At 43.2% G+C, this 24,011-nt stretch overlaps 1 protein-coding gene across 3 annotated transcripts in view; it reads right to left on the bottom strand.

Moving 5' to 3' along the window:
- SGCZ (sarcoglycan zeta) overlaps positions 1-21,625 on the bottom strand; it is a 1,731,118-nt gene extending 1,709,493 nt beyond the window's left edge. For all 3 annotated transcript variants that reach the window (XM_073583597.1, XM_073583598.1, XM_073583596.1), the window contains exon 1: positions 20,671-21,625. The gene's annotated coding sequence lies outside the window, so the exon portion shown is untranslated. The remainder of the gene's footprint in view (positions 1-20,670) is intronic.
- Between the last annotated feature and the right edge of the window lie 2,386 nt (positions 21,626-24,011).

Raw genomic sequence — 24,011 nt, forward strand, 5'->3', positions numbered from 1 at the left:
AGACTTGTGCAGAGTGCACACAGATTTTTTGCAGAATGCACATTCTAATTCGGTCCCTCACTCCAGCTGTATCCTATCCATACACTAATGTTCGCAGCACTTGTGTTTAGGCATTCATACAAGCCAGTCACATGGTGCACCGGCCAATCACAGCCATGCCAATACTTGTCATGGCTGTAATTGCTCCATAAGTGCCCACAACCTAAACCCTTGTTAATTGGTTCCACTGCAGCCTTTCAACAAACTTTATTAGGCATTCAAACCTGAACAAAAAAAGAACATCCTGTTAAATGTTCAGGGTTCTGTACCGGACAGCGAATTTTACAGTTAGGGTTTGCTCATCCCTAATCTTTGGGAACCATATTTGTTGCTGTTCAAGTGCATGAAGCTACAAATTATTTGCATTTAATTTATCAATATTTATTCAATAGGTATTTATATGTACGTACATAATAATAATCTTTATTTTTGTATAGCGCCAACATATTTTGCAGCGCTTTATAGTTTGCACACAATATCATCGCTGATGGGGCTCACAAATTAAATATCCCTATCTTTGGAATGTGGGAGGAAACCTGAGAACCTGGAGGAAACCCATGCTAACACTGGGAAATCATAAAAACGCCTTGCAGATGTTGTCCTTGGTGGGATTTGAACCCAGGACTCCAGCACTGCAAGGCTTCAGTGCTAACCACTGAGCCACTGTGCTGCCCGTCATAACTATGGTATATAGAAATGTTGCTCTTAAAGGGGTTTCACCAAGATTGGTTAGTTATTCCATGAGAACACCACCGATTTGAAGAATGAGACTCGGAAGAGCCTCAGCGAGAGGACAAGCATGTGCTCCTCCGCTACATTCGTTTTCAATGGGACCTTCATAGATTGCACTGCACACAACTGATCTCTGGCAATTTCATTATGCATGAATGGAGCAAAGTAGTGCAAAGCTTGATCTTTGCTCCATTCAGGCACATGTCTTCAGAGCCCAGTTTACGGGATTTATGGTGTTTAAGCATCTGGACTCAATGATCAGGAAGGTTTCACCTAGGTGTAGATAGGGTATAACTTCCAAATTTGCCAAAACTCCTTTATTTATTACACCCTAAACAATGAAAAATTGTTAGGATGCAGTTTCTATGACCTTACTGCGAAGCTCAATTGACATCTCAGACAGTGGCTGGAGATTCATTGAATTAAATGCACTATAATTTTGTCACAATTTGTACCAAAAATCTGCCTTTCTTAACTTGCACTATGTTTATTATGTATTTTAGACACTTTCTGTGACCGGTTCATAAAGGAGGATTTGTCTTGCCTTTGAATTTCTATTCTAAGTTTATACAGTCTAAATATTAGGCACGCCTCTATATGCAGCTATGCAGATAAGATTTATTCACTGAGGCCGGGATCAAACACACCGAGATACGGCTGAGTCTCACAGGTTAAAACCAAGCTCTGGTGCCGGCACTCCGGAGCGGAGCGTGCAGCCGCACAGCAATACATGGAGCTGCACGCTCCGCTCTGGAGTGCCGGTGCCAGAGCTTGGTTTTAACCTGCGAGACTCGGCCGTATCTCGCTGTAGTGTGACTCCGGCCTTAGTGAACAATCTGGATAATTGAAATTGCAAATACAGCAATCATCTGATCCAGGGATTGGTCTAGGGAGCCAATGAATTCAGCATATTATTGTAACATAGTGAAACCCCTTTCAGGCCGTAATCCACCTTATAATCACTGGCAGGTCGCGCACAGACATATTTATGGTATACCAGCTATCTCCTGAGTATCGTGAAGTCATACCTATTTTTAAATACTGGCAATTCAGCTAAAAAATCTCAGTTTTGTCAGGCCAAGAGGAAAGATCAGAAATAACATCTGTATATGTCAGAAAGTAGATGAAGATTGACTATGTCACAATTGACTCTGTTGCAAAAGTGGTAACACTTTCATCATAGCATATACTTTTTGTTTATAGGAATATTGGTTGGTCCTAGTATCATCATAGCATATAGCAGTTTTCATCCTTTGCACAGCAGGAACTAATACCGGCATCCACAAACATTGTTTATCTATATACTACAATTCCAAAAACAAATCACTTTTATTATTACTGAACTTTGTAATATATCGATAATCAGCAAGCCATGTACACTTGTTACTGATCATTGGATCATGTTAACTCCTGGGCCATTTTCCGCTTTTGCGTTTTAGTTTTTTGCTCCCCTTCTTCCCAGATCCATAACTTACATTCTTTGGTCAGTATGGCCATGTGAGGGCTTGTGTTTTGCGGAACAAGTTGTATATTTTATTGTAAAACCAATGTACTGGAAAATGGGGTAGAAATCAAAATGCGGTAAAATTGCAAAAAAAAAGTGCAATTCCACAGTTGTTTTTTGTTTTTTACCATGTTTATTAAATGACAACACTTACTTGCCATTATGATTCTCCAGGTCACTATGAGTTCACAGATATCAAACATGTATAACATGTATTTATTTTTTTTATATAAGTAATGTGAAAAAATAATTTGTAAAAAAAAAAGGTGCCATTTTTCGAGACTTGTAGCCTCTCCATTTTTCGTGATCTGGGGCTGGGTGAGGGCTTATGCTATGCATGCCTGGTTGACATTTTTATTGATATATTTTTGGTGTAGATACAATGTTTTGTTTTGATTGCCCGTTACTGCATTTATTACAATGTAGCAGCGACCAAAAAACTTTATTCTGGTGTTTTGAATATTTTTCTCGTTATGCTGTTCAGCGATCTGGTTAATTCTTTTTTTATATTGATTGATCAAATGATTCTAAATGCAGTGATACCAAATATGTGTATATTTCATTTTTGTATTGTTTAATTTTGAATGGAGCGAAAGGAGGGGGATTTGAATTGATATTTTTTTATTTTTTTTAATATTTTAAAACTTTTTTTTACTTTTTGCACGCTTCAATAGTCTCCATGGGAGACTAGAAGCTGCAGTACTTTGATTGCCTCCGCTATACACAGGCAATGATCAGATCGCCTGTGTGTAGTAGGAATGCTCACTTTCTATGAGTGCCAAACATGGGGCGGCGCTCATAGCAATCTGGCAATGACAACCACAGAGGTCTGCTGCAAAACATGCTAGAGAATACGAAATCAAGAAGGGGCAAACATTTTTTCATACAACTATATATATTTATTGGGTGGGGAAAGTGGCTATCTACAGATAGTGGTAGGCACAGTGGTGGATTACAATTTATATTAGAAATGGTGGGCTGGCTGAGGGCTGGTGGTATTTGTCTGAGAGGGGGCCAATTCACTTAAATGGAGTCTGGGTACCGTTCGGCTGAACCAGACAGACCCGGACATCCACGGGTCTGACAATCCCTACTCAATAATGATTTTCAGGATGCATAAATGACCAATCAGCAATGAACAAGTGTTTCAATTGATTATTGGCTAATTGAGGACATGTTATCCCCTTTCCAACATGTGCCATAATAATACGCACTTGTAGGAATCCCCGTTTGGTGTGGGCGACAGACACATGACAGCTGATCTATACAGCTGATATTTGTCCACAACAGCCGCGGGTGGAACCTCAATCCACTCACGGCTGTTAGCTAGTTAAATGCCGCTATCAAAATGTGACTCTTTCCCTCTATTCATTACCAGTCATCATCCTCAACACCCCTCACTTCATTACTTCACCCCAATTCATTACATTTACATGCCCACTTCTGCCTCAATTCAGTTCATTATCATTTTCTCTCCCACACCCTGATTCATCATCATTTGCTGTCCCCCACCCTCAATTCATGATTTTCTGTCCCCCACTCCCAAATCTTCATTGATTATCATCATTTGCTCCCCCGCAAGTCCATTTAATTAATCTTATTGAAAAAAAAAGGTTTCAATACTTTTGCATCGACTCCCTCTTTACTTCTGCTCACCCAGGTCTCATACAGCAGTAAGGGCAGTAATGCACTGATGGCGGCCCTGACCGTGCACGAACACAAGGTGTCTGGTATGGACTTCGAACTTTACTGTTTGGGTTCACTCATCTCTATTGTTACGTGCAGAATTGGGTGCATGATAATTTTACCAACTATTCTGTCACCACACAGTTTCCTCAAATTATATTATGTACCTGTAACATCCCTGTGGTGACCAACCAAGAGTAGAGGGCCTGTAGGACTGTGAAACCATGGCTGATCCTCTTTAAACATTAAGTGACACTTTTTTGATAGCAGAAATGAATTTAGAGAGATCCATATGAAAACAATGAAAGAGAGGACTTGCTATAGGAATTAGAGCACTATTATAAGTCAGGTAGACTGGTAGCTTCATTCTAATGTAAGAAACATATTTCCAATAGATCATGCTACCCTGGGCTGAAGCTATCCTGGTCTGTATAAATATGGGTGACACTGCATGTGGATATAAAACATACAAATAAACAATAAAAGCAACCTTACTAATAATGCATAGTTCCACTCAGGTTTGGCAGGTCATCTATTTTATGCAGAGCGAGCATTTCCTATGCAAACATTTGCTGGCGATCCATTAGATTTCCCTTTGCAAGTGTAATGTTATTTCTTCTGAAAGATACTGCTCTCTCCATCTATTCTAAAGATAAATGCCGCCAAAAAAACTAATTATAAGTCGATCTCCATTTTTCATATTTTTTCATAAATATTTTACATTCGTTATTAGCCTCATAAACCATATGAGATTCCTGATTACACATTCCATAGGAAGCCTGAGAAGACGGATGTGGATTATTTCAGGGAGGATTATACATTTTATGAATACAGCTCTGTGACATATGTGCAAGTGAAAAATTTACATTCTTGACAATTATTAATTTCAGAAATCCTACTATGGTGGGTAATGCATTTCTAAGTTAATTTTCAAACATAAAATGTAGGCAAGCAGTTTGATGTAATATTTCATATTGCGGAAGGCCACAGTGTATATGCAATCTCGTAGGTATGCTGCAATAAATGACGGTAAATCAACTACCAAATTGAAAGAATTTTTCCAGATCTTGCAAGTAGTCATTTAAATGCACTTATACACAGGGTCTGATGTATTAGGGTACTGCCACTCACCTAAAGCAAGGCATAAAGCGAAGAAGACCAAAACCTTCCATCTACCTGTAGTCACAAAGGTCACTATTTGCTGTGGAATCTATGCACAGTGTCGCTGACATCCTAAAGCATGCAATATTGATCTAAAATCCAACTATCCCAACTCATTTACATTTCCTTTTTATCATAATACAGGTCTTACTACACAATGTTCTGCCAGTTGTACGTACTGTACAGTGTAAGCAATGTAGTTTGCAATGCATGAAATATTTAAAAGGAATCTGTCAGCAGTTTTATGCTAACTAATCTGAGAGTAGCACAATGAAGAGCTAGAACCCCTGATTCTAGGGATATATCACTTACTGCTTAGTGTGGTATGTATAAAATCATTGCTTTATCAGCAGGAGATTATCACTAGAGGACTATTTGACCTGCTGCCAAGTAGTCCAATCACACACCCCCAATCACTGATCGGTAGCCTTCTGTTTATCGACAGTGTGCACAGAAAGAGAACTGGTAGTTCTGCAGCAAATAAAAAAGAGAGTTTATCAAAATTACCGATTCCAGTAAAATAATTGATATATCGCTGGAATCAGTGTATCTGCCCGTATATCATGCTGCAATTAGATGAGTTGCAAAAACCTGTCAAAATACACATTCTGTTGATTTTCAAGGCAAATAAATCCTCTGCTGGAGCCAAAGGCAAATATGACTTACTTATTTTAATTTATCAGTACTGTAGTTGAATAGTTTTACCTAGCACAGTGCGCTAAAGGGAATCTGTTGGCAGGTCTTTGCTATGTAATCGGAGGAAAAAAATCATGAAGCAGGGACAGAGACACTGAATTCAGCTGTTCCTCACTTATTAGGTGGTGTTTTTCCATACAATGAATGTTTTATCATAAGCAGATTATCACTGCCAAAACTAACTCCCTAAAGCCAAGTGGTCCGACCATGAGTCCTCCTCTAATAATCATCTCACTGTCAATAGACAATGTATATACACTCACTGGCCACTTTATTAGGTACACCATGCTAGTAAGGGGTTGGACCCCCTTTTGCCTTCAGAACTGCCTCAATTCTTCGTGGCAGAGATTCAACAAGGTGCTGGAAGCATTCCTCAGAGATTTTGGACCATATTGACATGATGGCATCACACAGTTGGCGCAGATTTGTCGGCTGCACATCCCTGATGCGAATCTCCCGTTCCACCTCATCCCAAAGATGCTCTATTGGATTGAGATCTGGTGACTGAGGAGGCCATTTGAGTACAGTGAACTCATTGTCATGTTCAAGAAACCAATCTGAGATGATTCGAGCTTTATGACATGGCGCATTATCCTGCTGAAAGTAGCCATCAGATGTTGGGTACATTGTGGTCATAAAGGGATGGACATGGTCAGCAACAATACTCAGGTAGGCTGTGGCGTTGCAACGATGCTCAATTGGTACCAAGGGGCCCAAAGAGTGCCAAGAAAAAATTCCCCACACCATGACACCACCACCACCAGCCTGAACCGTTGATACATGGCAGGATGGATCAATGCTTTCATGTTGTTTACGCCAAATTCTGACCCTACCATCCGAATGTCGCAACAGAAATCGAGACTCATCAGACCAGGCAACGTTTTTCCAATCTTCTACTGTCCAATTTCGATGAGCTTGTGCAAATTGTAGCCTCAGTTTCCTGTTCTTAGCTGAGAGGAGTGGTACCCAGTGTGGTCTTCTGCTGCTGTAGCCCATCTGCCTCAAAGTTCGACGCACTGTGCGTTCAGAGATGCTCTTCTGCCTACCTTGGTTGTAACGGGTGGCAATTTGAGTCACTGTTGCCTTTCTATCAGCTCGAACCAGTCTGCCCATTCTCCTCTGACCTCTGGCATCAACAAGGCATTTCCGGCCACAGAACTGCCGCTCACTGTTTTTTTTTTCTTTTTCGGACCATTCTCTGTAAACCCTAGAGATGGTTGTGCGTGAAAATCCCAGTAGATCAGCAGTTTCTGAAATTCTCAGACCAGCCCTTCTGGCACCAACAATCATGCCACGTTCCAAGGCACTCAAATCACCTTTCTTCCCCATACTGATGCTCGGTTTGAACTGCAGGAGATTGTCTTGACCATGTCTACATGCCTAAATGCACTGAGTTGCCGCCATGTGATTGGCTGATTAGAAATTAAGTCTTAACACACAGTTGGACAGGTGTACCTAATAAAGTGGCCAGTGAGTGTAGATAACTGTAGCGTGGGCGGAGGCATCTTTCTGAGCTCTGCTACAATGCTAGATATAGGTTAATTCAGTGATGCTTTAGACTATTGTGCTTTCAAGCAGGTTCGGACTAGCCCACAGGAGAACAGAGGAATCCTCCAGTGGGCCCTTGTGCAAGAGTGGGCCACCATCCTCTTTTATGAGCAGCACTTGGCACAATATACTTGAATCACTATGTACAGGCAATGGCAGCATCTTATTCATTCCCCAATCTACCCATCTACCCAGTTCATTGTTATATAAATTTGTGGGATAAGGTCACATTTGTCTGTGGCTGAAAAGTGAGGTCCTGGAGTTGGTTACTGGTGGGCCCTTGGCACCCCTGTCCGGCACTGCTTACAATATTGTCTATGTGCTTCTCCGATCGACTGCCTAAGCATCTGAAATGATAGGCTATTGACTCTTACCATGTAGGAGTGTAGGGAAGGTGACCTGACGGACGGACGGACTAGTCAGAGTGAAGAAAGATAGGTTTGCACAGTGTAGGTAGGAGTCAGTGATTACAGTGGGGAAACAACTAGGAAAGTGTAGTGGACGTGCAGTACCTTGGGATGACCATTAGATGGCAGGGTGGAGTGTGAGCAAAGGACTTTACAGCAGCTTAGGGCTTTAGAAACCGTTGGTCATGGGGGGCGTGGTGACAGTTAGAGTGACAGTTTCAAGGAACCGGGGGAGTTATAAATTCTGAGGGAGGGTTCCAGAAAGTTCCAGTCCCCAGGGGGAGCTCAGGTGACAGGAGGACTACGCCAGTCTGTGTGCCCTGAGGAGAATCCGACCAAGGGGACTGAGTAGAGGAAACGTCAGGGGGGTGGTCCTGACAGGAAAGGACCGCAGCAGAGACGAGGCTCTGGGTGAAGGACACCGTATGTGTAACGACGAAACTGGCCAGTAAAGTGCTGATGGTGTACGGGCCTAAGGCGGCCACAGTGACTGAGCTGTCAGGATTGTCACAGTGTGAGACGGGACGGTACGTATAAATACGTCCCTAGTGTAACGTACGGTGTTGAAGCGGCCCTGGACACGGAGGGCTGAGAGAGAGATATCGCGGTGTGCTGCGAGGACCGTCAGTCGGACGGTGAACAATAAACTTGGACCTGTTGCACCCAGAATCTGCCTCATCGTGTCTCTGTTTTCGTCTCTGCGCGGTAAGAAGAGGGACCACCCCTCCAGCTCGCCCTACCGACCCTACATTTGGCGTAGTCGGCAGGATCGCCGCCGCTAATACGCTATCTTCTGCGGCAGGCCTGCAACTGAAGGACTGAGGAAAACTTGGACTGCTCTATTTCGGATTATAAACACCTGTGGACTACCAATTACTGACCTGTGGATTACAAATTGGGACGCTGTGTCGGATCTGTGTTGCTTGCAGAGGATCCAAGGCAGTAGCTGATTCTGCCCAAGATGGCGGTATTACTTCAGCGCAGAGGAGAGGTCCGGGTGTTTGCAGTTGTTCAGAATGGACTGGGACCCCCTCCAACGTACCCCAAAAGGAAGCAATATATGCCCGGAGACCGACGTTTCCATATATTGGACCCTGGCAGATGGATGGAAAGGTCTGCCAACGCCCCACCCAGCAGGAGTGGCACAGAAGAAAAACTTGGCTGCGGCTGTCTGACGCCATTCGAGTGCTGCCCAACGGACGGTATGAGATGCTGCGGGTGTCGGGGCATCGGCCGCCTAGAGTGGCAATGGCGGCGAGAGATGGAGCTGCACCAGAAGTCATCTTCAGATTTACGGGCAGGCAGCGGGATGCTGAGCCGGGGAGCGGAGCCTGAGGGGAGTCAGCGAGAACGGCTGCCACCAATACCAGCAGAGGACTTCTCAGCGGAGCCCCCGAGTCCGGAGGAAGGCCCGCAGGACAGTGGAGCAAGGAACGGAGGCTGTGGGGGAAACTGCGTGATGATGGAACGGAGGCCGCAGCGCCGGGGAAGGTGAGAGTACCCCCGGCCCTACCAGTGCCTCCGCAAGCGGCCCCCACCATTCTGCTGCAGCACGCGGCCCCCTGCGCACCGGAAGGCCTAGTTTCCACGGGCCCCGTGGTGTATGCAGAGCTGAGCGAGGTCCCCGCTCATGTCCCCGAACTACCCCGCCCGGAGTCACCAGTGCAGAGCTCACCCAAAGAAGATGCTGCTGCGCTTTCCCTGGTAATAGCAGCTGCATTGTTGAAATCGGCCGTTACTCCGACTCCGTTGGAAGTAGTGGATGCGGCCTGTCCTGAGGCCGCGGTTATGCCGCTGCTGGAGTCGGCTGCGACCGACTTAGCGGGCCCTGTGATTCCAGCCCCCGAGGACCCGGTTGTCCCCATTTGCCACCTGACCCCAGCGGCTGCTGGGCCACAGAAATCTTCGGCCGTTTCTGTCTTGCGGTCTTTTTCAGTGGAGGCCCCCCCCCCCCGACTCCCGGGCTCGTGCCGGACCCTCTGTTTGGGTCTCAGGAGTTATAGAGAAGAAGAGGGCCAGGGGGCAGGAAGTCTGGAACCTGCTCCATGAGAGGGGAGAGGCTGGCATGGCGGCTGCACGACCCCCGGGACGGCTCGATTATACTAACTTGCAGAAAGGGACACTTCTTGCATCCTGGGAGCTCCACGGTTGTGGGGTCCCTTACTACTGACCACCGGTAGGAGGATTGAACTGTCAGGAGTTCGTTGCACCGTTGTGCAGGTCAAAAGGACAGTTCGCGGTCAGATTAAAAAAAAAAAAAAATGTTTATCTGTGATTTTTATGTCTGTTTTTCTATGTTCCTCTTACAGGATAGTTCGTGTTTACTTGTTAGACTAACAGAGCGGGGATACTTAGAAGAGAGGGAGTGTCCATGTCCAAGGAAGGGGGGAGAAAGAAGACATACCATGTTTTTTGTTATATGTTGGTTTTAGAAGCAAAAGAAAATGAAAAAAAAATCTAAAAATGGGAACTTGTGCTATTATAAAGTTGTTTAATGTATAATATGCCAAAGTAAAATGCAACAGGTCCGGGTAAGGGAAGGTCTGCGAGACCAAAGGAGAGTGTGAGATCCAGTAGGGATCTAAAAGTTGAGGAGGTCTGGGAGACCAGGACGCCGACCATGACATGTTATTGAAAGAAAGGAAAATGAGTTGGAAGACGTGAGGAAGATAGCCGTCCTAGGTCAGGTCCCCAACACCACGGTCACCCCTGAAGGAGGAAGGCGGGTGCTGGTAATGATCTGGAAGGTAAGAGGCCTCGATCATGGCGTACCGGATAGTGAAAGGTAACAGTAGGGGAGAGTAGGGGAAAGATACACGCCGTAGAGAGAATACGGGTGTACCTTGCCCAATTTGAAAGACGTTGTCATGTGGCGTGCGCGCTGGTGAGTAGCAGTAGGCTGCTCAGAGCATAGTGCTCCCAGTATAGTTCGGCCCCCGCAGATAGTGGGTTTGGCTCAACTTCTGGTCCGACAACAGAATGTAGGTGTAGATTCAGAACGACGAAGGCAGGGATGACGATTGTCGAGGACGACAATGGACAAAGGAAGGGAGAGTGTAGGGAAGGTGACCTGACGGACGGACGGACTAGTCAGAGTGAAGAAAGATAGGTTTGCACAGTGTAGGTAGGAGTCAGTGATTACAGTGGGGAAACAACTAGGAAAGTGTAGTGGACGTGCAGTACCTTGGGATGACCATTAGATGGCAGGGTGGAGTGTGAGCAAAGGACTTTACAGCAGCTTAGGGCTTTAGAAACCGTTGGTCATGGGGGGCGTGGTGACAGTTAGAGTGACAGTTTCAAGGAACCGGGGGAGTTATAAATACTGAGGGAGGGTTCCAGAAAGTTCCAGTCCCCAGGGGGAGCTCAGGTGACAGGAGGACTACGCCAGTCTGTGTGCCCTGAGGAGAATCCGACCAAGGGGACTGAGGAGAGGAAACGTCAGGGGGGTGGTCCTGACAGGAAAGGACCGCAGCAGAGACGAGGCTCTGGGTGAAGGACACCGTATGTGTAACGACGAAACTGGCCAGTAAAGTGCTGATGGTGTACGGGCCTAAGGTGGCCACAGTGACTGAGCTGTCAGGATTGTCACAGTGTGAGACGGGACGGTACGTATAAATACGTCCCTAGTGTAACGTACGGTGTTGAAGCGGCCCTGGACACGGAGGGCTGAGAGAGAGATATCGCGGTGTGCTGCGAGGACCGTCAGTCGGACGGTGAACAATAAACTTGAACCTGTTGCACCCAGAATCTGCCTCATCGTGTCTCTGCTTTCGTCTCTGCGCGGTAAGAAGAGGGACCACCCCTCCAGCTCGCCCTACCGACCCTACAGGAGAACACTAAAAAAGATATCTAAAGTGCTTCCTAACTTGCAGAGACTTCCGCTGTTCGAAATGCTACAGTATTTAGATGCGAGAAGATACTGTTGAAGTTTAAGCAAGATCTTTAGAATTTCTCAGCATCCCCTTATCTTTTTGATATTACACAGTAAAATAAAACAGCTGGTGTTTATTGTAGGTCAGTGTATTCCTATGCAAAAATGCAATTTCTGGTACTGCAAAATAATGTAGACTGCAATAAAGAACTTCAGTACAAAGCAACGTTATAGCTGTGCTGTGACACAAAGTGCAGCTTACTGTATGGCCGAATGCATATGTGGAAACCTTGGCTGATTTTGTTAATGGTCAAGTTATTTATAAACTGACGGATTTTAATTCATGTGAATTAGTAGTTAGAAAATGTATTGCGCAAGTGAACATTTTAATTGAGAAATGTCAAGCCGATGGCCATTTCGATTCTATAGTTACATTTTGTGGCCGAGCTTACCGTAGGCTTAAAGAATAGAAGAAGTCAGCAAGAGGTTCTCTACCAAATAAAAGCATGAGACTACAGGCTTAGTGCATTTATAGAGATCCCAGTGCTCTCAAGTATTCCTTACAATATAAAGGGTACAATATTTGTAGAATGCACACTTCAGCTGCTGCAGTACCCCTTTTGAAGATTAAGAAGGAGATTCCTGTCCACCATAGATTGTACTAATTTTTGGAATATTTGCACTTATGTTTGCAATAAACTCACTAGCGACTTTGCTTGCTCTAGATGGCATGCACGTAACCCAGCCAATACTTGTGGTAGTTACTGAAGGGGATGTGCACTTTCCTTCGATTGGACAATGTGTGCCTCAACCAGCCTATAATTTAACATAACTGAAAGGGCTGCTGCCTTTTAGAAAAGATTTTCCTACATGGTTCATTAGTATAAAAAACTGCTGCAGCCCTTCACTGTCTCCTTCACTGCTGCTTTCCAGTGTCAGACATTGTCGGAAGCACTACAATCACTTCTATAGTGCTGCAAAGAATAACTGAGCCCAGTGAACCTGCTGATGTAGACGGGACAAGCTACACAGAGCTGCTGGTTTCACTGATTGGCTTTTGTGGTGTCCAGGGCAGTGGTGGAAACACATCTCTTTACCAAGGCAGGGTAAGTAAAGCAGAATTTTATTTTATTTTTTACTTCCAATACAGCATATGAAAAAAACTTTTCTGAATGAAAAAACCTCTTTAACGATGTCCCATGATCCTGCTCTACAGCCAATTTCTTGGGTCAATAAGGAAAAAGGTTTGGTGGCCAATGAGCGCACTAGCAGTACTACTGAAATCTCCACTAGTGTATCTTTCATTGTAAATTAATAGGTATCAACCAGGTTTCTCTGGTGCACTTTACAGTGGCAGGTAAAGGTTTGGGTCCCCCTGGTCAAAATTACTGTTACTGTGACCAGTTAAGCAAGTTGAAGATGAATTACAAAATAGCAGTTAACAGGAACAGTGACAGTCAAGATAAGGTCTGGAAGACCAAGCAAATTTTCACTGAGATCTGCTCATATCATTGCTAGAGAACTCTCACTCGACTGCAAAGGACCTTCAGAAAGGTTCTACTCTTCAGAGACACCTCCACAAGTATGGCATTTATGGAAGAGTCATCAGAATAAAACCTCTCCTGCGTCCTCATCATAAAATTTGGCATCAGAAGTATGCAAAAGCAAATCTCAACAAGCCTGACGCACTTTGGAAACAAGTCCAGTGGACCGTTGAGATTAAAATAAAACTCTTTGGCCTTAAAGGGGTTGTTCTGGCTTTCTGTATAACTTGTGTGTGTACCTACGATGGAGAATCCTGACAGTTTCTAACATACTCCCTGTCATCATTCTGCATGGTGTTTTAGATATCACACTTAGTCTGGTGAGCAGCTGTCTCTTGATTCTGGAAGAGTTGCTCACTTACCGACAAGAGTTTTCCTGTTTGGCAGAGACTGGTCATATCCACCCCAGTCTCTGCCAGACCCACCACCTTCCTGCCTCCCGCTCCAGCCTCCCTGTGCAGCACACAGTGAGAGGCAGCAGGGGAATGACTCAGCTGATTGGATGAATCAGAAAAGAAAATCTACATAGGTGAATGTAATATGCTGTGTCCATCCATCCCTCCCTAATACATCCATCCATCACTATAGACTGAGGTTCTGCTGCAGCTGAGGTGTATTTTGTGGTATACACACACACACACATCACTATAGACTCTTTACAGTACTTAACATACTAATTGTGCTGGTTTCCACAGACACATAACACAGCTCTGTTATTTCCCATACTGGAGTGATGAAAGAGGTCAGCACAGGGACAGATTACTGATAACCAATCTGTGTGCGGAGGGTGGGCAGGGGACGGGGCTTGACACTGAGGCCGGGCAGTGCCAGCTCTAGCTGTGAAATTAGATAATAAACCACAGAGCGCTGTTATGTTTGGTAGAGCTGCAAGTTAACAGAGTGGATTCAGGGAATTAAGTAAAATTCAGGAGGAATGAAATAAACAGCAAAAAAAATATGTATAGGGGTGTTGTGTATCACAATACAGCACAAATTAGCTGAAGAAACAAAATATGGATTTCGGGGTCAGAAAACTTTAATGATCAAAAGGTGTGTGTGGAAAAAAATGGGCACAGAATTTAAGGAAAACAACATCTCGCCAACCATTAAGCAAGGTGGTGGATCAATCATGTTTTGGGTGCGTTGCAGCCAATGATACATTGAACAATTTTACGGGTAGACGGAAGAATGGATTGAATGAAATTTCAACACATTTTTGATGGAAACATAACACCATCTGAAAAAGTTGAAAAGAAATAATGATCCTAAACACATGTCAAAATCCATTATAGGCTACCTCAAAAGGCACAAGCTGAAGGTTTTACAATGGCCCTCACAGTCTCCTAATATGAACATTATTGAAAATCTGTGGCTAGACCTCAAAATAGAAGTGCCTGGAATCTCACAGAAATGGAAGAATTTTCCAAGGAAGAATGGATGAATATTCCTCAAACAAACATAGAAAGACTCTTGTCTGGCTACAAAAAGCATTTAAAAGCTGTGATACTTTGAAAAAAGGGTGCTATTAGTACTAAACATGCAGAGTGGCCAAACATTTGCAACGACCCAATTTCCTTTTTGCAATTTTTTAAAATGTAAAAGATGAAATTATTTTTTTTTCTTAAAATACAAAGGGAATGTGTCATCTTTAGCATTAGGCCTTTTAGTGATCATTTCATCTTCAATTTGCTTAACTGTTCACAATAACAGTAGTTAGGTGCCCAAACTTTTACATGCCTCTGTGTATTGAACTGACCTTTCATTTTGTGCCATCTTTGCTTCTTACTTATTCTGCTGTTTAACACTTGCATTTCCTCCTTTAATTGACTATTGGACTTCCTGACCTTTTTTCCCTTGACATAACTGCCTTGACCTTCTGAATTTAAGCCCAGCTATCCCTTGACTTTATATTTGGTTCCTAATTATCACTGTCCTCATCTCTTTGGTTTTGACCTGTCTTGCACAAGTTTTGCACTTTATCTTGCTCCTCCCGCTAGCATCTACTAAATAGATGTAACCAAAGGGACCCTGAAGCAAAGGCTAGATACCCGAAAAGGCAAACAAGGAGTCCATGGGACAGGCTAAACTGAGGTCTGTAGACACCTATATGAGTTGTGTATTATGATATGTAGCAGGAGCCAGATAACTGAATAATACTAGCTGTACTTTCTGAAATACTTATTTTTTTAATATGAAATGGAGCTCTACATGTCAGTCTATCAGTGATTGACTCAAAAGAAGAAACTTCTGAAGGAAGAGATAAGTAATGACTAAGAAACATCACACATTTCTGTCTAGTCATCAGGTTTTGAATTCAGAAACTAAATCGTGTACAGAAGTTATTTATAGACATATCAGAAGATAAATTATATTAAAGTATATTATATGATAAAAAAAAGATGTTTCCACTTCCATTTCCAGTCTTTCTTGGTCTTACTAGATCAGGTCAAGAAGTTCCAAGGCAAAGTATTGATGTCCCTCAGCTACCAAAGCTCCCTCCCAACTTTACAAAATGAATGTATCAAGAACACGATATTATTGGGGATTGTTTTTTTCTTATTGGTACACTAAGAAGTTGCTGGCTCCTGATGGATTAAAGAAAATCCTCTGTCATACAGAAATAAAAGCATCTCACAACTCAGGTATTAGAAGAATTAAAGAGGAAAGGTGAAGGAGCTTGATCAAGCTAATCCTAACGTGGGAAAGAGGATCGGACCAAAGGATGCCATGTTTCTGGCAGTAACAAACCAAGGAAAGATGGAAGAGACAGCACATCTAAAAAGGTAGCTAAAAGTCAATAATTCTTTACTCGTGAATGTACTTTTGGTCCGAGTGCTGTCTGCAGGGAAAACTGGCAATGGGACCAATATTAGTCAATGTGACTGTTCAAATGATTGTCTTTTTACACAGAATAAATGTAAATGTGAAAAAAAATCAAAGTGAAACCAGCTCACAGCATGCACTCATTCTCATCCCATCCTTAGTTTGGATGAGATTTGCCAATTCAGGTGTATGGGTGCACAAAAAATAAATCTGATCCTATATGGATTAACCATATAGCATCCAATATTTATGGATACATTGCAATTCTTAACATAAGAAATTGAATATGGTCTTGTAAATTTTAATAACTGCTGATGTCCAAAAACAGATGCCAACGAAATTCTCTGTTTTTCCTGGATGAAAATCGGACAATTTTTTATGCACTCGTATGAACTTAGCCTTACAGTACTATGATTATTTAGTTCCAGAATTTCTGTAATGTCATCCCACCCAGAGAATGCAACCACTTGGTGCAGACAAAGTAACCTAGTGTGTTCTAAGGTGATTTCACCACACCATTTTGAACTTGTGCAGGAGGGTGTGGACCATCAATATGTTTCCTAATCAAGGTGTACACATATCTATAGGTGGTGAGGAGCTAGGTACATGACTGAGGGGTAAACAGCTTTTCTGCCACACAAGAGGACCACAGGATTGATATGATATAGATAGATGATAGATAGATAGATGGTGGAAAAATTAGTTTATATTAGTTGCCATTATAAATGTTAGGCTTCAGGTTCCTGCAGCTGCACAGCAGGAATCCAGAACCTTGCATCCAGTGGTCTCCCATTCTCCACCGACCGCTCAGGAGCCTGCACAGCAATCTCAGCTTCCCAGACGCTATGCTCAGACCAGCTCTGTAGGACTAGTTGTTGCTGCTACCTCTGGGTCAGCAATAGCAGCACAGGCTGTCCTGCAGCAAGCTAAGTCCTCTCGTCCCGCTACTGGGCATGCTCACGAGACGATCTCCCATTGGAGATGGGGAGTCACGTGCTCAGGTCCTTCTCCTGATCTGATTGGTCCATCTCAGAGATCTGGAAGGTCCCGGCAGCGCACGGCTATATAAGGCCCGCATGGCCGCTCGGCCATGTGCTAGTAAAGACTCTTCTTGCTAGATGTGTGAATGGTGATGGATGTATGATTCTGGTGACTGACTTATTAAGATTCCCCTCCCTCTGATATTACACATGTGGATAGGGAACTATAGAAACAGTCAGCACCAGACAGTGGCAAACCTTAGGCCACTGTGCACACCGCACCTCTACACTAGCGTCCGATGGTGTCACGTCTCTCACGGCACTATCGCATAGTGGCTGTGTCTGCCGTCGCGTTGCATTCAGCAGCATTTATCGGCGTCCGCAGTAGCGATGCCGCACGCACGGTAGGTCTAGATGGACACCGTCCCCTGTCTTGGACCTGTGTCCTGTGACCTGATACCGTGCGTGCAATTTCACTGAGACCTGTGAGTCTAACAGGCTCGGTGTTTATGTTTATGTTACAGCGCCTCTGTGAGTTAACAGAGTCCGCTCTGCGCACATCGGGTGACGTTGAACCTGTGCGCATTATACCGCCATATAGCGTGTCTGCCATTGTCTAGCAGCGGTTTTAACACCTACTGCACGGTGGACCCCAGGGGGCGAACACACTTTCTATTATTTAATATTTAGTGCGTTCCGCCGTCTCTAACAATAAATATATATGCTGTTATTATTATGTTATACAAATACAGCGCAGTTTGCACTTTAGCCATTTCTTTAGATGTCTGCCATGTGTTAGGTTGAAATAATATAAATGTTTCCTTTATTTCCTACATCTTGCAGGTACAGTAGTACAGTACATTAGATTATTAAACGTTACCATCAATAAACATTCAAGGGAATATAAAGTGTTTCTGATATTTTTAGAATATAATCATTTCTATATACCACTTTAAAACTCCAATATCACGCAGATGTCTACAGATGTGGGAAGGCCTATGTTAACAGATGGTGGACTACTTGGCTTATCACACATCACCTATGCTTTTTACATTGTCATTTTAGATTCCCTAAACCTGTATCTGAGTGTATATTCATGGCAATGTTAATAAAGTTTAAAGCTAAGTTTCCATAATGATAAGGTGATATATAATTATGGAAAGGACTTTTCCAGGTATATAATATTGTTGACTATTCTTAGGATCAGTTAGCAATATCAATTTGATGGGGGTCTGACACCGAGCACCACTCACTGATCAGCTGTTATTAGCACCGCCAGTTGCCAGATGTAGACGCTCAACAGCACAACTCCTCTCAATGTGATGGAGAGACGACTGCACATTGGCTCCTACTTAAGACAATAGGAGGTGATTTGCAGTACCGTAAAGTGGCCACTAAGCAGTGTATGGAGCTGTATGGTTTCCATTCAATTCAATGTCTACATTCCGTCACCACCAAAGCCAATAATGACTGCTCAAAGAGGGGCCCGTGGGTCAGCAATATTATATGTTACAACAACCCCTTTAATATGACAGATAACAGATAGTGGTATGCTGAGTTCCCTTTAAGCTGAACATGAAGGCGTTAAAGCAGCACACTAATGAGGAGCCCAATTACAGATATACCTGTCTGCAGAATGTGGTATTTTTTAACTCTGTCATTTCCAGAGAGCACAGCTTATAGGGAACAGTGGTTATAGGCTCTCCTTGAGAATTGGAGAATTTATGGCTGAATAATAGTATTTATATATTTAGATGTAATGAAAACACCAAGGAATGTTAGAATATCTTCCCTAAAATGGATATGCATGGCTTGCTCGACCCACATACACATTCCTCCTCTGCCCCCTGCTTCTTGTATTGATTTATAATGATTCATGAAAGTTGGATTTCCCACTCAGAAAGCCAATACGTTATATTACCTACTTCATGCCACAAAATAACTTGTATAATACATGTGTAATGTAACACCAAATAGCCATTAGCAGGTTTTAAAACAGTCAATTCAATTATACGATGGATGGATGGCTAGACATGGTATAGATAGATGATAGATAGATATTCCAAAGCGAATTCCAAAATTCTAATTAACAGTATTCTCAGATTATTAGTAAGTGTAGAGCAATTCTGTATCTTCTAATAATGTGAAGTCCTACAGACTTACATATATATAGAACCCCAACACAGGTGAACCCCAAAACAGCACATATCTTGAAGTCACAATGCCTTTTATCCAGGAGGATATAGAGAATGCATGAGAAAAGCGCACACAGATAATTTGATTGACCTAGCTCATCCAGAGAATGACTCTTGACACGACTCTTAATGCCTTCATATACTCCCATACAGAATAAATAGATTTGCTATAATGCTTGCATGTAAAGTGTATCATTAGCCATGGCAGCCTATGTAGCCTGGAACTTAAAGCTATCCACTTTAAAATATACTTTAATAGATGCTAGAGTATTCAGCAGTCATGTACTTGCTTAGCAACATTAATATGTTTTAGGAAGTTGCCCAAGAAGCCAAGTTCCATTATTGCCCTCTCATGTTACAATATATTACCCACAATTACTTCATTACCAAGCCAAGTGCATCTGGTCATTGGCGATGGATGGATGTAAATAGCAGGATAAAGAGGGGTAACAGGCATGGTACTTAGTAATAGAAGAGGCAATGTGGAGCTCACAGGCAGCTGTCTGGGCAGGAGCACGACTCTGTTGTGCATCATAAATCATTGGTAATGGTAGATCATGTATGGCGGCATAATCCATGTAATGCGCCCTGTGATTATCCTACTTTATCGCGGTTTAATTCTTCATTGTCAGAGGACAGTTAATACAATATGAATCATAAGGAACCCTCAGGGAATAAGCAGACAAGACCCTAAAGGGTTACATAAAAGTTAATCCCAATCCCAGGTCAGTGTGTACGTATACACACCTAGTATTCTACATTGGACCCATAGTGTAAAGGTGTGTACTTGAATATAGTGGAGAGACATATATTTTCATACACAGAGAGAGGGAGAGAATGTATAATATATATATATATATATATATATATCATGCATGCACTCACATTTCTATATGCAGTCACATGGCACATGGAGTAGGATCCTGTACAGCTATATGTGAAAGTATGAAAGTATTCACCATATCCCCAGAACTAGTCCCTCTCCTTATGTCACTTGTGTTACTCCTCTATGAATAGAAACATTTGTTAAAACATCTGTTCCCATTGTCTTTACTATAGGAGTAACAACATCTAGGATAGGTCAGATTTCTATGCAGAACTATGATCTATAAGATCTGTATTTCCAGCACACTGTAAAGGGAGCAAGGAGTTTGCAGACTGGATGCATTACTGTTATAGATCGGTTCCATTTGCAATGCAATGTGTGCTAGACAGTGAAGCCTGCCTGCTGATATAACCTGCTAAACAGCACAACTCTCAGGGCAGGGAATCGCATCAATGGATATGAGACACACAGTCTTTTTTTCTCTTCTAGTCATCATTAACATACATGCACACAGATACACAGAGGCCATCTAGATTCCATGACCTTATAGAAGAAAGTTCTCCCATCTGATGCCCCCATTCTCTTAGTTTTGTCCCCAGCCATTAATACATTGTAGGTGCACCCATCACCTTTAGATCTTATTACTGGTGGCTCCTACCTGCTTTTCCTGGGGACTTTCTCCTTGCACAGGAAAGTTGGACACAATCTAGACTCAGAAAGTCCTCCTGGTCCTCCAGCCCCCGGCTGTGATCTCTCTCATTATCTCCTGATGGACCAGGAGTATTGATGCTCTCCTGTAATAACCCAATTCACTGTGCTGCTCTCTTCAGCGACAGGTGATCCAGGACAGACACAGACCCCCCGTGAGGGATGCTGGAGATGAAGAGCAATGCTCTGCACGATCTGACTATTTATATCCACAAAGCAGAGAATTGCTGCATCCTAAGGAGCTGCTTCCTTGGACATTATGCGGCAGAAGGCAAAGAAATGTGTCCGAACTAGAGAGCAGGAGATGTCATGGATCCATTCCTTGCTCGTGCAATTAGCTCCCTACATTAATGATGAGCAATTGCAGAGCAGCACAGCTTTCTCCTAACAGTGGCTGTAATGATCCCCAGCAGATGACACTTTCATGTATCTCCCTCCAACATATGCAGTAGTCTCCAAAAAATCAAGGGGGCTTTCTCCTTTGGATGGGTGCTGCTATGCCAAGCAAGTGCAGGGAATAGAAGGTGGCTCTTCCCAAGATGAGAGAAAGGGACAGAGATCTTCTCCTCCTGCTGGGGCTGTGTTACTGTCCTTCACCAGCAGGTGACTGACTTCACTACTCTTCTCTGGGCCAGCACTGATGGGATTTCTCTTCTCTGTCAATGGCAATGCTGCTTCCCTTCACATGCCTCCTGGGTCTTAGTGCTGCTTTTTGTTTCAGATCCACATTAGCTGTCAGTGACAAGGGCTGTGCAATTCTGCAAGTTGGATGTGTGCTCTTGCTGCTTTCTTAGAGGCACCTTGCATTCAGAATGCTACTCACCCTGGTGTACAGAGCAAGCCTCACTGTGCATCCATCTACTGCTGCATAGAAGCCTATTCCTACCTCCAGCCTGCATCTAAGAGATTTCCCAGCAGAAGTGAATGCAGAAGCGTCTGTATACTGCTCTGCTGTCTCCCACCTCCTCCACTGCAATACAGCACAGTCCTCCAATGAGAAGCACAGCTAATGTATCCATATCCAGGCTTTACAAGTGAGAGAAAGATAACAGAGTTATCAAAGTTATCTCAATGCTTCTTTCCCTCCACAGTCCCTGGTGCTGGATCAGAGGACATTTACTTACTAATGGGGAGGGTGGAATCACAGCAACTTGCAGCCAGTTTAACCAGTTCACATCAGATCTTACTGCGGAAGAAAAGTCGGATTCTGGCAATTTTCAGTAATATTGCAGCGATGATTTATACAGAATATATCTTTGTATTAGCATTTTAGTGTTAGCATTATAGGAAATCTGTCGCCAGGTGCATGCTACCTCATCTGAGAGAAGCAGAAAGTAGTAAAGAGGCCCTGATGCCACTAATATATCAGGTAGTTTAATGGGTGCAGCAGTTGTGACACAATCCGAGTTCTTATATGTAGAATGCAGCAGAGCTGAGAAAGCTAACCCCACCCACACCAGGCTCTATGTACATAGTCTATTAAAAGTGAGCTGTTTATCAAAGAAGAGGGTGGAGTCGGACTAGCAGGCAATGTGAGACATAAGGCCCTTTTACATTTAGCGATGCACCAGCGATCCAACCAGCGATCCGACCCGGTCAGGATCGCTGGTGCATCGCTAAATGATCACTAGTGAGCTTTCATACAGAAAGATCTCACAGCGATGCAGCAGCGACGCAGCGCACGATACTTACCATTCACACACAGCGATCCTGACGTCCTCCCGCCCGCCTCCACGCGTCGCTGGACGTCACAGCAGGAAGCCCAGCAGGAAGCAGACGACGAGAAATGGAGCCGGACATTCTCGCGCGATCAGCGATGAGCAGCGGGGGAGCCGGTCGCTGGTAAGTATCACACATAGCGATATCACTAGCAATATCGCTATAACGTCACAAAACCAGTGACGTTTTAGCGATATTGCTAGCGATATCGCTTAGTGTAAAACCCCCTATAGTCTCAGCAACAATAATCACCCCGTCATAAAACCTTCATTGTAAGTAAACAACAGCACATAGCTTGATAATTGGCACATCCCTGAAATCTGTATTTCAACCCCTACCTCATGCTGTCCACAAATTACATAGCAAAACATGCTGACAGATTCCCTTTATCCCCTTCCCGACATGCGCCGTACTAATACTGCTCTGCGGGAGCTTCATTCCCACAAACAGCAGTACTACTACGGCGCTGCGATCGCGCGGCCTCACGGTGAGCGCCACGGCGATCGCGTGAGGGTGTTAGCTGTATGTGGCAGCTGACATCCTGCAGCAATGCCCACAATTGGTGCTAGCAGGCGCCCGCATGTCTTCTTCACTGCCTGTCAGATTGCTGATCTGACACTGTGCTGTGCAGAGTGTCAGATCAGCGATCTGACTTTCTATAATAATGTCCCATACAGGGACAATGTAAAAAACTGAAAAAATATTACAAAGTGTAAAAAATATTTTTTAAAAATTCCTAAATAAATATATAAATAAATATTTTCCCAATAAATAAATTTATGTAAATAAAAAAAACAATAAAAGTACACATATTTGGTATCGCCACGTCCATTACGACGCGCTCTATAAAACTTTCCCACTAGTTAGCCCCTTCAGTGAACACCGTAAAAAAATAAATAAAAATTAGGCAAAAAACATTGTTTTACCATCATACCGCCAAACAAAAAGTGGAATAATACGAGATCAAAAAGACGTATGTAAATATACTTGGTATCGCTGAAAACGTCATCTTGTCCTGCCAAAAACAAGCTCCCATACAGCATCATCAGCAAAAAAATAAAAAGTTATACTGTATATATAAATAGCCACACACACATGTATATATATTACATAGTCTCCTTTATTAGGTTTATTACTGTCCCTTACACAGTGCCCTCTCTTGCTATGTACAGCACCATCCCTTACATATTGGATTACATAGAGCTCCATTTTTTATTACATACCGTCCTGTCTTGTTAGCTGTATAATGCAATGATGGCTGATGGAGCATAGGAAAGCTTTTTTTTCTAATGGAGGAGATGATGGACAATTAGTCTGGTCACCGGTTCCTCCATCAGCAGTCATTTTATATCTAACAAGAGAGCCGACTATGTAGTAAAAGAGGGCGATGTTAATAACAAAAATGACAAGAATACACTATGTAAGACACAGCACTGTACATAACAGAAAAGGAAGCTATATAATAAGGGACGGCACCATACATAACTAGAGAGGATGGTATGTAATAAGGCATGATGTTATACATGATAAAACAGGGAGCTATGTAAGTAAAGATGGTGTTATACATAATAA

Source organism: Dendrobates tinctorius, unplaced genomic scaffold, assembly GCF_039654945.1.
Source record: "Dendrobates tinctorius isolate UK_male_01 unplaced genomic scaffold, ASM3965494v1 ptg000079l, whole genome shotgun sequence".
NCBI lineage: Eukaryota > Metazoa > Chordata > Amphibia > Anura > Dendrobatidae > Dendrobates > Dendrobates tinctorius.